This window comes from Centropristis striata, chromosome 24 (assembly GCF_030273125.1).
Source record: "Centropristis striata isolate RG_2023a ecotype Rhode Island chromosome 24, C.striata_1.0, whole genome shotgun sequence".
NCBI lineage: Eukaryota > Metazoa > Chordata > Actinopteri > Perciformes > Serranidae > Centropristis > Centropristis striata.
The window spans coordinates 18,008,120-18,025,198 of record NC_081540.1 but is presented as its reverse complement, the minus strand read 5'-3'; positions in this window follow the sequence as shown (position 1 = coordinate 18,025,198).

Genomic DNA, 17,079 nt, shown 5'->3' with positions numbered 1-17,079 from the left:
AATGGAGCCAAATGCTTCTCCGGCCGCCGCCAGCACCCCATGCTGGAATTTTTTCAGTAGAATGCAGCTTAAGGCACTTCCTGGTTTGCCTCCCTGCTCAGACCCGGAGGTTGCCACCTTCTTGCGACCCAAATTGTCGTTTTTGAAGGGAGACCCCTCACAATAGCATACTAGGTCAAATGAGGATAACATATAGATATTTATACTAAATGTATTTTTCCTTATATCTGGTTTTACTTGTGGAAGTTGACGACAGGGCTCCACATTGCTTCATTTTTACACCAGGACATCATGAGGAAGTCATGTGATTTGATCATTCCGGCTTCATTGGCGACTCCAAAGGGTTAAACAAAGGAAAACAACTTAGTATGAATAGATGGCAATACTGTTGACTGTATACAGGATGTTAGAAAATTAAATCTAATGCAGGAAGGCCAGTTTTCAGCTGGAAATCCACAGGTTTATTCACTTTATTTCACAGTATAGTTGCATTTTTATGTCGTTTTTCATCTTTCACAAATGAATGCTTGGATAAAAAAAGGAAATCTGACAGTTGTTTGGGCCCTCGTGCACTATTCAAGCGTGGCATTTGTTATGATTGGTAGAACTTTGGACTGAGGGAAGGAAAGATGATCTCATGTTGCAAACTGTAGCTTTCATGTTGTAAATCTGGAAAAATGAGCTCCTGGTATGGACTCCCTGCAGGTAAATGACTGGCCAATGCAGCGCCTTGCTGTGTGACGGCTAAACAATTCGAACTAGTTTTAACACTTTTTTTGTTTATTCAATCAATTCACAGAGTGCTAATGGCTGAACAGAGCCCCAGTTTTACTTTTAGTTCAGGACATTTTGTTATCGCTACACTAAGAATTTTCAGTGTAAATTTACTGTGATTAACTGGCAGCAGCTTCGCCTGCAAAGTACTGTTTTTTTACAGTTTCTTACTGGTTTACAGTGTAACGATTGATCAGTTAGTGGTATTTCAGTTCCCTTTATGTGTGGTGCTTGAGTGAAACTAGTGTTTCCGTACATCATGGTTTGTTAGATCATGTGTTCAGCAGCCACCCAACATCCTCATTCAAACATGTTTTACCTCATCACACATTTTTCATCTGCGGCTGCTACGCTCGTAAGACACAAATTCACTTTTATTTTATTTTAGGCTACGTTTACATGATGACGGTCTGAACAGAAATCGCAAAAGTGGCGTCGCATCTTCACTTTTTATTCCGCGTTTAGGAGAGCGTTTTCGGGAGGAAATCTGCGCGCTTACAGTGACGCTAAAGTGTGTGGAATTGGATTGTATGCAGCCAGGCGGCATCACTTAAAGCGATAAGAGCATCTTTGGGCATGTGGAAGTTTTCACGCCACGCATTTTCATCAGCTACTCCTTCCACAAAGTTCTCCACCATCACTAGATCTCCCAGGTCTCGTCCAAAGCCACCTGGCTCGCCTCCGACCAATTGGTGCATCCAAAATGTGATAGAGGTAATTACAGATCCTTCTCTGTTCACTAATACTATCTGTACATATCCTGTACATTTGGTGGAAAAACTCCTGTAAATTTATTAGAGCTGCCAGAGCAGTTTGAAGGTCGATGCATGGAAATAATCCCACGTTTGTTTATTTCCCTGTACTGGAGCATGTATGTGACGTAAACGCGTCAAGACATGAGCAGATCTGAGCAGAGTTTTGTGTCTTGGCAGTGTAGACGGACACGCTACGGCGGAGCGGATTAAAGTTTTTCACTCTGGAGGGTGGCCTCAGAATTTTGCGTTTTAAACCCCAAAAACGCCGTCTAAACTAAACGCACTTCCGATAAAATATTTTGTCGTTTTTACCCGCAAGCGTCCTCGTGTAAACAAGGCCTTAGTTGGCTTTTTCATGGCAGACAAAGGAGTGAATCCCTCTGTCATTATTCTACATATTCGCCAATATTTTACATTAAGTAAACTTTATGAATAAGGATGGTATAAATTGGCCATTTAAGGGTTGTTTGGGATATTTTACAGTTGAAAAATAATCCTGTCCATAATGACACCATAGCAAATTTACATTTTGGATTTTACTGGCAGTAAAATAGTATCAATAAAAACAAACTGCAAAATGGTAATGTAGTTAATCAATTAATTAAACCTATTAAGGTGTATAAGGGTTTAGAATATCAATATATTGCTTTCTAAAGTTTATTTTCATGCTCAGCTATATCCCATACGTTGTTGCAGTAATTTTTTGGGTTGATAGCATTTTTCCAGCACATATGTTAATGAATTATGCCATTTTTAAAAAATATGGAGACTGGAAAAAAATGGTCACTCCAGAATATTACATTAATACACCATAGAAAAATCCATGCTGTGATTTGTTCCCAAAAAGGTATCAAACTTTTTGGGATATTTCTGTATTTTTGGCAATAGGATGTTGAATTGTTATGTATTAGATACTTATATTGATATATGATAAGCTCATATTAACCAATAATATCAACCTAGCTGATAATGAGTCTACTCCTCTATTCCATATCTGCTTCAGCTTCCTATCGCACCCCACAGGAATGAGTTTGTAAACCAGGAAAACGTAAGCATGTTAGCGCCCTGGGGTCTATCCTCTCAAAATCAATGAGGATTATGAATGGTATGGTGGTTAGATGCCTGAAATAAGGTCTGTGGTTAACAAGCAAGCTGAAGAGATCTTTGCATTTTTTGTACAATATAAAATACATTAGTAAATGCCCCCACTTGGTTTTTATGTGTCCTTAAAAAGGTTTCCCCCGGGGAAAACCCAGAACACGGTCGAGGGATTATATCTCTCGCCCTGCTTATACTGCTGCCCCTGCGACCCGGCCCCCTTATAAGCGGAGGAAAATGCATGCCTACAAAAAGGCGGTTGCTAACAAGTGGCTAAATGAGACTACAGTGGTAGTTTGAGACATTAAACGTCATCAAACCGGACACGGACAGGAACTATCTCACTAGTCCTCCTTGCAGCCTCTAGTCGTGTTTTTCAGAGATTAGGCTACGGTTTTGCTAGCTTGTCAAACCGCTGTTTAGCTTGTTGGAGAGCGTCTGAAGCTAACGGTAGCAATGTTCAAGTTATGCTACTGTAGACTACTTAGCTATTGCATAACGTTAGCTTTTTACTGGGAGCGTAAGACTGATAGATTGCGGGGAACATCCTTTTTCAGAAAAAGGGTCCTATGCTCTCCGGTATGTATTGCTACAGGGGAACGTAGGACCCTTTTTGGGAAAAACTGGGAACATTGGACCTTTTTTCTAAAAAAGGAAAATAGGTCCCGGGGAACATATGGATGACCCCGTCAAACCGCTGGGTAGCTTGTTGGAGAGCGTCTGAAGCTAACAGTAGACTAATTAGCTTTAGCATAACGTTAGCTTTTTACTTCTTTTGGCTGCATTAATGCTTCAAACATTATAAAATCTGTGATATTTTGTGAACATTATCCTGTTGAACAAAACGTGTAAGCATCAAAAACATGTTTGCCACAGAGCTTATTTTCTGCAATGTTCCAAAATCCAATGCAAAAATCCCATAGGAGAATTCTCAATAGACCCCATGGTGATGCTACATCCATCCATCCATTTTCCTCCGCTTATCTGGGGCCGGGTTGCGGGGGCAGCAGGATAAGCAGGGCATTCCAGACGTCCCTCTCCCCAGCTACTTTCAACTTCCTAAAAAAAAAACACGTTTTCATTTCGTTTGTGCTCTTTGAATCCATTTCTAAAAAGGAACACCAGTGGATCCTTCCATTAGTAAGACAAACATCTGTCATTTCATTCAAAGGTATTAAAGGCATCAACAGTATTCACTATGTATTCCCACCTCATTCTGTGTCCTGTTTATCACGAGACATTGTATGTAAAGAGTTTTTTCTGCAGCCTGGACTGCTCTTTGTACGCTGCTCGTCCATTCAGAGCACTTTTTCTATAATGCATGTGTCTTTAAGCTCCAAGCCAAGCAAATCACCCAAACTTAGCTTCACTCATACATCGTTTTCTACGCAGTACATAGAACGATGCCTTTTAATATACTCCTTTTGTATCTTTAATTATGGAACTTTAAGCAATGGCACATGTTTGTATGAAGACGTAAGAGTCTTTGGAAATGTCTGAAAGTGATAAGAAAGAAACGTGTTTTCTCCTCTTCTCGTGTCCTGCCTGGTCCTTCCTCTCCTCTTCCTCCTCCTCACTCACTCACTCGCTCCGCTCTGCAGCCTCCATCACTCAGCCGTGGCTCTGAAGGTCAGCTGCCGGCCCGGAGTGGAGTCAGGCGAAGCTTTCATGTTTATAAAATGGAAATCTGACATTTAGGAAATGAACTCTTCATTTCGGCTGTGTTTACAGCTAGTTCAGCTTTTCATGACAAAGTCCCAGAGTCATCCTATAACATGCTACATCACACACACACACACACACCAAGGTTATTTTAGGTAACGAAAATTTACAAAATAACAAAAACTAGAATTGAAAAAGCATTTTCGTTAACTGAAATAAAAATAAGAGTTTTTTTTTAAAAGATAACTAACTGAAACTGTATTTTGTGGTTACAAAACTAGCTAAAATTATAGTGAAAATGTCCTTTGTTTTCGTCTTTGTCAACTTTTTCATACGTAAAACTTTTTGGTTGATATGAAATCTATTTCATCTATCTGACTTAACCCTTTGAAGTTTGGTGCTATTTTGTCGGTTTTGGACTTTACCATGACGTGTTGTAATAATTGTTTTCAGCACAACCTCACCTATATGACCTGATTTTTTTATTTTTTCATTTTGACTTACAACAACTTACTTCAACATTTTGAACACAAAAACCACACAAAAGTTATTAAAAAACACACACAAAATTACAATTAACACACAAAAAACCTCATCAAAAATATAATTTTTTTTTTACACAAAAAACAAAAAATGCTGAATTCACGGTGCAAAATTTGAAAAATCTCTGCAAAAAAATCAAAGTAAGTAAAATAATGTTACAACACTTGGTCGAGGTGTTTTTTACCTTTGCTGAAAAAGGGTGGATGCATTAAATTGGACATGGAAACTTCTGGAAAAGCCAAAACTTTAGAGAAAAGCTGACAGCAGGGCTCCATGCTGCTTCGTTTTTACTTTGCAACGGCATAAAGAAGTCGAGCTCTGGCGCTTTTATGGACTCCAAAGGGTTAATAAACGTAATGGGGCTGAGATGGATCAGACAAAGGAAATAAAGAAAACATTTATTGTGACTTTTTAAAATCTGGCACCCAACAAATACCCCATTACAAAAAAACTAAAACTAATAAAAACTAAACTAAAACTAAGCATTTTTCAAAAAATAAAAACTAATTAAAACCATTAAACTCAAACAAATTTTGAACACAAAAAATCACAACGAAATTAAAACCAAAATTAATCTCCCAAACTCCCAACATTGTACTCTCATTGATACCATGTTGACAATGAAATTATTACATCTCAATTTTTTTCTTTGAACAGCAATTATATAAAATCCAATAAAATCTCCATTTGTATCAGAAGAGCTGAGAACTAGTGATGTGCCAATGAAGCCTCATGAAGCATTTTCTTTATTTTCTGAGCCCACTAGATGGTGCTCTATGTTCAACAAAGGACTAAAAGCACAATTAATTACTATTGCTTGAGCCTTTTTCTTTAAACCAAGAGCACCATCTAGTGGGCTCGGAAAATAAAGAAAATGCTTCATGAGGCTTCATTGGCACATCACTACTGAGAACTATAATAAAACTTTTAAGAGCGTCTTTAATATCCTGTGGTAGTGTATATTATGTGGATATTCCCTACACTGTAAACCTTAAATGTAAATTTACAGTGAAATCTTCTACTGTATTGATGTCATACAGTGTCATACTGTATATTGCAATGCAATCTGGGAGAAAAATATGTGATTACAGCACTTTAAGATAATTATTTACAGGAATTTAGAAATTTACACTGGAAAGTTTTACAGTGTACTGTAAATATTCAGTAATTTACAACAAAACTGCATTGTGTTGTAAATTAACAAGAATATAGTTATATACTTGCAAATGTATTTCTAGTATTTCACTGTATTTATAAAATACAGTAAGAGACAAAAAAAAGACTTTGCTGCCATTTAATTACTGTAAATTTACATAAAGCCTGATTTCCACCAGGCCTAGTGGAAATCCCAAATCAGTCACTTTTCTGAACATAGGTCTCTCTCAATTTTGGAAAGAATTCAGATAAAAGGGAAACATGAGCAATCATGCAATAAATTTCCCAAAACTTTTTGGGGGGTGTCTAGACACTGACGGGTCCAGGGGGTTAAATTTTTGTTTGTTTTTTGTTTCTATGGTGTGACTAAGGAGCCACTTCAATACTGAATACGTTCCTGAGGAATTACTTCAACCACAGAGTGATCTGCATGTGGTTGGTGGGAAATTATGAGTAAAGTGAGTTATGAGCAACCATGACTCGTTGCTCTATGACCCTGTTTTCTCCGAAACATTACAGCCGCGCAGTTCCTCTCACTGCCATGTGAGGCCGCCAAAGTGCAACATTGCCTTTTATTTATCTTTTAACCCTCTGGAGTCTCCAAAAGCTCCAAATCCAGACTTCTTCATCACATCCAGACTAGAAAACAAAGCAGCGTGGAGCCCTACTGTAAATTTACCTCTAAAGTTCTGGCTGTGAACTCCATGAGGCCAGTTTCAGTTTGATGATGATATACCAAGTAAAACTGGAGACAAGCTCAAATGTATTCAGTATAAAATGATAGAACTGGATGGAACCCTTTTATATGTTCGATATGCAACATTTCAAATTCTTTATTGAGCATGATAGTGTTTTGAAAGTTAAAAAAAAGATTCAAAATCCTATTTTATGTTGGACTAAAGGACTAAAAAAGACACAAAATTACCAAAAAAAGACACATGAAGACACAAAATTACAAAAAAAAAGGCAAATTAACAAGAAAAGACACAAAATGACCAAAAAAAAATGACACAAAATGACCAAAAAAAGACACAAAATGACCCAAAAAAGACACAAAATAACAAAAAAAAGACACAAAATGACTACAAAAAGACACAAAATTACAAAAAAAAAAAAGACAGAATGAACAAGAAAAGACAAAATTACTAAAAAAGGACACAAAATTACAAAAAAAAAAAAAGACAGAATGAACAAGAAAAGACAAAATTACTAAAAAAGGACACAAAATGACAAAAAAAGACACAAAATGACAAAAAAAGACAAAATGAGCAAGAAAAGACACAAAATGACTAAAAAAAAGACACAAAATGACTAAAAAAAAGACACAAAATGACTAAAACAAGACACAAAATTACCAAAAGAAACAAAAAATACACAAAATGACCAAAATTGTTACGCTAAACACACAAGACACAAATAAAATCGAATCCCACTAGAATAAAAACCAGAGTTGATGACAGGATCACACAAAATCACAAGATCACATTTATGTTGGTTTTTCTTTGTTTCTTTTTGGTTCAAAATGTTGATCCAGTAAATCAGAATAAAAAATAAATTATAATTAGGTCATATAGGTGAGGTTGTGCTGGGAAAAAAAATACCAACATGGCATTTAAACATTTTTTAATTGGTGTATCCAGGCAGGATGGAAAGGATTCAAAAATGGAAAAAACAGCCCAAAAAGACTCCATAGAGTTAAAGCCTGATTTTGAATCAGAAGGTTGATAAGAAGAATAATTAAAGAATGTGACAGCAGTGAGGTGTTAGTGGTTGTTCTTTGGTTAACCGCCTCATGAGGAAACTCCCGACGTGGCAGCTGTTACCACATGTTTTCCAACGGAGGTGTGAGTGTATTCCCACTAGCTGTTTTCATCTGTATCTCCTTAAGTCTAATCACAGTTTAATTCAGTATTTTAAATGGATTATGGTAAACTCTATGAGCTTTAATTTCCTGAAATCGGAAGGTAGGACTCCTGCTAATGTGCTGAATGCTGTGTTTCATGGAGGTTATTGTGTTTACAGTGGAAAAGTGAGTCATGTTTTGTCTGGAGTCTGTGCTGGACTCATTCTAAGTGATGACAGTTAGGATTTTGGAGCTGCACACTTCTAATAGTCAGCTAATGAATGCCTTATGAAGTGCTTTCAAGGTGGATTTGCTGGAGTGATGGCAGAGGCTGTGCAGAGGGATACTGTGACAGGAAATACTCACAATCAGGAGATAAGAGAGAGAGTCCCAGTCCTGATTTAATATTTTCTGTCCTCAACTTGATTGTCCTGGTCTATTTCCCCAGAAGACGATGCAAAACAGGATATGGAAGAAGATAATCCATCACAGTAATGTCCTGTTGCTGATAGTAACATGGTAATCACACTGACAACAAAGAAACAGATTAATATTACCGAGCTCAAGCTAGTTTCAAGTTTCTGCAAGTTGATTTTTCACATAAGAGTGAATAGAAAAGATAGAAACTATAGAACAGAGATTATCGTCGAAATGTGAATTTTCCGACATTCTTTGAACGGATCATAGATTACAATTTTTTAGAAAAAGTAACCAAAACAAAGCTTAAAATACTCATATTTCTTCAAAAATCACTTTATTCTACATGTAGGATTTTAAAAAGCTGCATTAATAACCGTTCAGAATAACTACATACTGTTAAAAACTCAAAAATGTTATTGAAAAATAATTTTAAAAAATCCTGCGCCTCTCAGCAACATTGTGAAGCCATGACTGATTCTGCTGAGACAAACGGTCACGTGACAAATATTCACTGAAAATCGGACAGAACTGCAGACTTTTTACACAGATCAGAGAGGAGAGGACAGGAGAGGCTGTAAAAATGCAAATATTTCAATATGTATAGCATGTGGAGAGCCAATTTTTTCCAGATTCTGCTGAGACAAATGATCATGTGACAAATTTTCCCTGAAAATTGGACAGAACTGCAGGCTGGTTACACAGATCAGAGAGGAGAGGCTGTAAAAATACAAATATTTCAATATGTATTGCATGTGGAGACCCAATTTTTTGCTGATTCTGCTGAGACAAACGGTCGCATGACAAATATTCACTGAAAATCGGACAGAACTGCAGGCTTTTTACACAGATCAGAGAGGAGAGGACAGGAGAGGTTGTAAAAATGCAAATATTTCAATATGTATAGCATATGGAGACCCAATTTTTTCCCCAATATTCGTGACACTTAAGGGCACTTGAAAAAGTGTTGTTTGTATAGATTCAATTTTATCCCAGGTTATAAACATATTTAGAGAAATTCAACTTGCTTGAACTGTGTCATTCTGCACAAAATACATTTTTGAGTTGTTTCCACATCTAGTCATGATTGTGCTGATTCCATAGAGCTGCAGGACTTGAAATACAAGGCCACAGTGAGTAAAATCAGAAAGAAACACCCTGAAATACCAACACTGCAGTTCCCCTTAGCTCTGTAGAGGTCTTTTAACTTCTTTAAGCTCAATGTTTCTGCTCTCAGCACAACATCTTTATGTGTTAATATGTGAGATGGTTTTTCGGCTTGTTCCCCTGCTCTCAAGTGATTAAAAAAGTAGTTCATTAATGCCTTTTTAAAGATATGTGACGTGTCAGATCAACCAAACGCTAAACAAGACATTTTTACTGAACAAAACGTTCAAATAAAATGAAAATACAGTGAAAGGGTCAAAGTTATGAGACCAAATCGGTAAATGTCCTTTTTTTTAATCTATATAACATTATATATAATTTTATTGGCAAGTTGCCGTGGATATGCATTGTTCTGCTTCTCACCTGATGACGGCTCGCCTTGTTAGCCACCTGTCAATCAAAGATAGCCATGCCCCAAATCATATGATTCTTTATCTTCTATTTTCTTCTAAATGGGGCCATTATTTGAACTATTAACATGAAATTGTCTTGAAGAAAATTTTTTAACCCTTTGATGCACAACATTGGTCTAAAGTGACCCGATATGTGTGAGTTTTTATGTTCTATATCTTTACAATAAATTATTTTCATCATTCAGTATTCCATGTTTTCCTCAATTAGTTTGTTTTTGATCATCATTGATCCTAATTTTATGTTTTCCTTTATTAATTTTTTAATAAAATCTCTTTTTGTGTCACTAATGCACAACATGGGTCAAAAATGACCCATATCGACTTTTTAGCTAGGTAGCTTGCTAAGCTAACTACTTAGCTAACTTCTTGGCTAACTATTTAGCTAAGTAGCTTGCTAAGCTAACTGCTTAGCAAACTTCTTGGCTAAGTATTTAGCTAAGTGGCTTGCTAAGCTAACTACTTAACTAACTTCTTGGCTAAGTACTTAGCTTAGCAAGCTACGTAGCCAAGTAGTAAGCTATGTAATAACACAAAACCTTTTTTTCTTCATAAAGTATGAGAGGCAAAATGAAAATAATGATCGGTTGTTATCAAAAACAAGATATTTAAAGAATATTTGAAATATTCAATCATAAAATAAGTGGATATCAAAAGATGGAGCACAGAAACACATTATATACATATAATAACATGGGGAATGAATGAGGGTCATTTTTGACCCATTTTGTGCATCAAAGGGTTAATAGTGATTGAGACCATAGTGTTAAAATGTAAAAAAAATTCTGAGGTAAATAATCAAGTGAGAAGTTTTCTAATTTTTCACTGAAATTAATGGACATAAATGTTTTTGCAGCCAAACTTAGTGCCCCCTGCTGGAATTTTCAGTAGAATGCAGCTTAAGGCACTTCCTGGTTTGCCTCCCTGCTCAGACCCGGAGGTTGCCGCCTGAGTATGACACATGTTGGTGAGTCAGGATATGCCACAGTCCTCTTTTCACCATCAAAACCAGTCAACTTTACAAGAAATCTACAATTTTGATCACATTTGCTTCTATGAGCACATCCTGGCAAGCATACTGTGACTCACTTCAGGGAAAAAATAATTTAATCAAAGCTCAATCTTTATGGATTCTTCAGTGAATCTAATTAGGTTCATCTGGATATTGCTTTCAAAAATCTTTGTCTGGGCATAGACAAAGCAAAAGTTTTATTTTGACAAGCTGCACTCAGTGGTGTTTTTATTTTTCAAAAGTTTCTTTAAGTAACTTGTTGTGATTTCCTATCATAAAGAAACATGGTACACTAATAAATGTTGGTCCCAGGTCACATCCTACTCAAACAGTAGCGACGTTATAATTAAGTCCATTTGGATTTTCTACAGCAGCCGGCTGCATTACAGATGAGCTCCTGTCAAACTAAATAAACTCTTGCTGAACTCTGCGTGGAAATGGGAGCTGTGAAGGATCCACACATAATTAGTGTCGTTACAATGAAGCCTCAGGCCGGAGAGGACTGGACGCCCACAGGCAACACTTCTACTGCTGCAGAATACTGACTATCAACTCAGCTTGGAAGGTTCCATTTGTTTTACAGTGAAATCTAAACTGTATTCTACTGTTTTATTCATTCATTCTGCAGTGGTGTTAGTGTCCATTTTCAGTTTACATCTGTAATAATATTATGTGCCCAATGACGCCAAAAATAAAGGTCACTGTTACCTCTTTTACAACCAATGCAGTTCCAGGGCCGGTTCGGAGCCGGTTCCTAATCTTGAACCTGTTCTTCTCATTTCGACTGCCGAAGAACCGGCTCTTGGAAGGAAAACTGGTTCCAGAGCGACACCAACTCTTTGCTGGTCTCGATCAGGCGGCAACCTCCGGGTCTGAGCAGGGAGGCAAACCAGGAAGTGCCTTAAGCTGCATTCTACCAAAAATTCCAGCAGGGGGCGCTAAGTGTGGCTGCAAAAACATTTCTGTCCATTCATTTCAATGCAAAATGAGAAAACTTCTCACTTGATTTATTACCTCAGAATTCTTTTTAGGACGACACTATGATCTCAATCACTCGTAAAAAATCTTCTTCAAGACAATTTGATGTTAATAGTGTAAATAATGGCTCTATTTGGAAGAAAATAGAAGATAAAGAATCGTATGGTTTGGGGCATGGCTACCTTTGATTGACAGGTCACTAACAAGATGAGCCGTCATCAGGATCGTCAACAGATAAAGAAATTCACAGACTCCATGGATGAACGGCTTGTGGCGGTTATTGAAAAGAAGGATGGCTAGAAATGTTAGAAATGTTTATTTGTAAATTTAGAGTTGTTTGTTCATTATTTTCACTTTAACATTGAAAAAATAAACATTTGCCCAATAATTCGGCACACTGGGATATTATCTTAAGAAAGAAAAAACCTCACTTTTACTTTCTTAAATATTCAAGTTTGAGCTTTATTAATATTTTGGACTGAGCGAGAGCGCTGTAGTAAATAATGAAGTTAATCCTCAAAAATACAACTTTCCTAATAATTGTGCACACAGTGTATGTAACTGGTTCAGAGCTCTGTGCTGACTCACTGTCTCACCTTCAGAGGCAGTGAGAGCATCTCCTCTTACATTTAGTGATCATTCCTAGTGTGTTGTTTTTTTTGCACTGGGTCATTATTAAACTCAACTCTTTGACAGCCATTTTGCTTTTTGTTTATTAGGGCTATCTTCTGCTGCTGAGTTTGCTTATTGATCAATCAAGGCTCCCACTCTGTGAGCTTCACTCTATAGTTGTCTGTCAGTAGGAGCTGAGTGTACAGCAGAGAGAGTGTTGACACTGTTTGGCTAGCTGGCAGGGTTAGCTGTTGTTTTAGTATTTCAGGTATAACTAACTACCTAACTTGGCTAGCTTAGCTAGCTAGCTAAATGGTAGCGTGTCTATGTTCCCCAGTTCTTATGTTCCCCTCTTTGTATGAGACTGGGGAACATAGGACTATTTTTCCCCGCTTTTCCCAAAAAGGGTCCTATGTTCCCCAGTCTGTTACTTTTTCCACCATTACTGCCTAATTCCATGGCAAATAGGCCTAACCCTATTAAAAAAGCCAAAAAAATGGTGGGCCATGCGACGGTAGGCCTGCTGGCCATGCTGAGAGTCTACCGTAAAGATTGATAGATTGCAGGGAACATAGGACCTTTTTCCCGCTCGGAGAATATAGGACCCGGGGAACATAGAAATGACCCCAGCTAGGTTAGGTAGAAGCCCACACGCATGGAGCTCGTCATCTAACGTAAACTGTAACAAACTTTGGTCTGGTTGATTTTACACGTGGTTTTAATTTTACATGGTGTGTTCAGGTTCCTGTGGACAAATTTGTAATTGTGAAATCCTGGGAGGTCTTGACATGTCAGGTACGCCTTGAGGATGTTTGCTCAAATTCAAAGGTTGAATGTCACAGTGACCTCACAAAATATGTTTATGGTCAACAAATTAAGAACGAATTTTGCGTCGAAAGGAGCCAGCTCAGGTGGTTTGGGCATCTGGTAAGGATCCTCCCGGGCGCCTCCCATTAGAGGAGATTCAGGCACGTCCAACTGGTAGGAGGCCCCGGGGAAGACCCAGAACAAGGTTGAGGGATTATATCTCTCTCCTGGCCTGGGAACGCCTCGGGGTCCCCCAGGAGAAGCTGGACGTTGTGGCTGGGGAGAGGGATGCCTGGAATGCCCTGCTTATCATGCTGCCCCCGCGACCCGGCCCCGGATAAGCAGAGGAAAATGCATGCATGGAAATAGGTGGTTGCTAACAAGAGGCTAAATGAGACTACAGTGGTTGTTTGGGAGATTAAACGTCATCACACCGGACACGGACAGGAACTCTCTCACTAGTCCTCCTTACAGCCTCTAGTCGTGTTTAGCCTGCTGACCCCGCGACCCGGCCCCGGATAAATGGATGGATGGATGGTTTAGTCATGATATTTTTTATTCCAAAGGTCAACTTCACTGTGACATAATATTCTACAAAACACTTTTCTGGACAATATTCAACTGCATATTTCAGGAACTGAAGGGGAGGCAACACTAATCTTAAGCAACCGCCTTGTAACTTTTGAATATATGTGTCAAGAATCAACATTTTAGAATTCTTTGCAGCAACAATCAAATTGAAAGCATTTCCTACTGTCACCAGTCAGGACGTGCATGAATGTAAAATTCATCTGGATTGGTTTGCAGAGGCATACAACCCCAAGGTGGTAATTCTTGTTTAAGATCCACTTCCCCTGGATGAACGAGAGTGATAAAGACCACGGGTGGGGACCCTGGGGCATCATGGAGCGTGGCCAGGCAGGTACAATTAGCTGCCTCTCAAATCAAAGTAAGCCACACTTTGTTCCAACACCTGGCCACCTCTAATTAAAGTAGATGAAGGTAGATCCATCAAGAGGGCAATAATTCTCCTACGCTGACAGCCTCCTCCCAGCAGACCCATAAACACCTCTGCATCCACTCGACACGACGAGCCTCGTGGAAACTGAAGCACTTGCTGAGCTGCAATGTTAGCAGGTGTTTCTGTTTTCTTTATGGCTCTTTTTAAATGTACAATTCCCGGTTATTGTGTTGAAAACTGAACACAAGTCACATTAGAAATGAGTGCATCAGTGTGACACATTTGAAGTCAGAATTATAAGAAACAAAAACAACATTTTGGGTAAAATTCATGAATCTAAAACCAATGTTGGGATTGTCTTTTTTGAGCAACCTCCATCTAATAAAGACGGCCTCTCTTTATAGAGAACTGGGGGTGGTTGGTAGTGGATTTTTTTTTTTTTTACTAACATTTTTCATTAAAATATTAGCATCAAACAAACACAGAAACTCCATTAAGATTAAATATAGTGGAAAATGAGGGTGATTTTTATCATAATTCTTAGTATGAAAAGATGCTGCATGGATTATATATTGTAGTGCTTTAAAAGGTCCTAAATCCTAAAGTTTGTGCAGCTGAAGTTTTTTGTCACAATTTTTTGCAACAATTTAAACAAATACAAGCAAACCAAACACAAAGCTGCCTGGGGAGTGCACATTATTCTTAGAATCTTTTAGAATTGTATATCTTTCAATTATTATTCCAGTCCAGTATCAGCATTTAGAGTCCATTTTTCCCATTTGCTGTCCAGTTGTGCTTCCTGCGGCCTCAATATATGCGTCAATTTTCCATTAAAAAGATTTCTTCCACAAATGTTATCCATTGATCCAGCACTTTGATCAGGTATTCATTGGTAGTGGATTTAGGGGGAGATAGTAGGTCAACAGTAGAAGTTGTTCTAGTCCATATATCTGATAGAAATTACTTAATTAATCAATTAATTAAACCTATTAAGGTATATAAGAGTTTAGAACATTAATGAATGTCTTTCTGGAGTCCATTTCCATAGTCTTTTATGTCCCATAAGTTGTTGCAGCAATTTTTGGGTTGACACCATTTGTTCAACACATATACTACTGTATTAGGTCATTTTTAAATATGGATGATGGATAAAAATGGTCACTCTAGAATAATACACCAAGACCTTTGGAACACCACAAGAAAATGAGACAAATGGTCATGTGACAAGTACTCACTGAAAATCAAACAGAACTGCAGGCTGTTTACACAGATCAGAGAGGAGAGGACAGGAGAAACTGTAAAAATCAAATATTTCAATATATATAGGATGTGGAGACCTAATTTCCCCCCAAAATTTGTGACACTTGAGGGCACTTAAAAAAGTGTTATTCAATTTTATTCCAAATTATAAAAATATTAAGAGAAATTCAACTTGCGTTTTTTTCTTTTTTAAGATGTACTGTGCTGTGTTATTCTGTACAAAATACATTTTCAGTTGTTTCCACATCCAGGACACAAGTCAAGTCACAAGTCAAGTGAAAGGCCCTGGACCAAGCCAATCATTATTTGGGCAAACTCATTACTTATAATCTTAACTTTGACCTAATTCATTGTTTTTTAGTTTTGTTTTTCCACTGGTGAATGGTGTGAGTTTGTCTCTGAGTGGTGCTCAATGTCTCTCAGCAGGACAGATCCAGAGGTGAGCCTGAGTCCAGGAGGGTGGGTGGCACCCAACAGGGGTGTGGTGCATTCACAGCCAGTGCTGATGACAGGAATCCCAGGTTACCGCTGCTGACACGACCCGAGTGCTGACTTGTTATTAGAGCGATATCACAAGGCACGTAAACAAGCGCACCCTGTTGTTTGGCTGGGTTGGGCTTCACAGGGCCGAAGACACTAAAAAGACCCTAAACAACATGCTCGGACTAATGACAGTAAATGTGTTGCCCTAAATGTCAGTTTATCAGCTGATAAGCCGTCCTCCTGAACAGAGCCATGCTTGTCTCTTTAGGTCTGAGAGGAGAAATCCCGGGACATAAAGACCTTCTAACTCATCTACAGGATTTCCATTAGCCTGGCTCTTTGGCCCATCATGGTTGAAATGGTTCCCATAGAAAACTAAAAGCTATTTGTACACACAGACCAAGTGTCCCTGCTTTCCAACAAGCACCATTTATCACAGCCCTGAAGGGTTGGCGAAACCCATAAAGCAGCTTTTCTCAACCTTTGTTGGTCCCTGACCCGATTTTAACCTCTTTCAGGGCCTTGCTGGGTCTATCACACTCTTGTTGTTCAAACTCACAGGTCTTGTTTTAAAGTATAGTGGTCCTTAATATCACTGATGCCAAAAAAAAAGTCTGAGTGAAATTAGAAATGTGTAAACAGTGCTACAGACCAACTTATTATTACTACACTGTAAATTATCTTAAATTAAATTACCTTAGCTGTCAATTTACAGTGAAATCTGAACATCATTCTACTGTATTGATGCCATGCAGTGTCATACAATATATTACAATGCAATCCGGGAAAAAATGTGATTACAGTACTTTAAGAGCGCCATTTCTTTTTTTATAGTCATAATTCCTAAGGAAGCATGTATAGTGTGAATAAAAGTGGTCCAAGCACAGAACCTTGTGGAACACCAAGACTAATGAATCTCCCGTTCCACCACATCCCAGCCAGAGTGCTTAGGGACCGTCGCAAAAGTGCAACGTCTTTCTTTTCTATTTTTAATAACTCACTGGAAATTCATCTAATAAACACCAAACGACTTCTGATGTGTTCATGAACTCACTGTGGACTTCCCACACCCTTTATTTTCAATACACACCTTTTCAATTCCTTTTATTCAGTGTGTACAATATTTAAGCCTTTTATTTTGT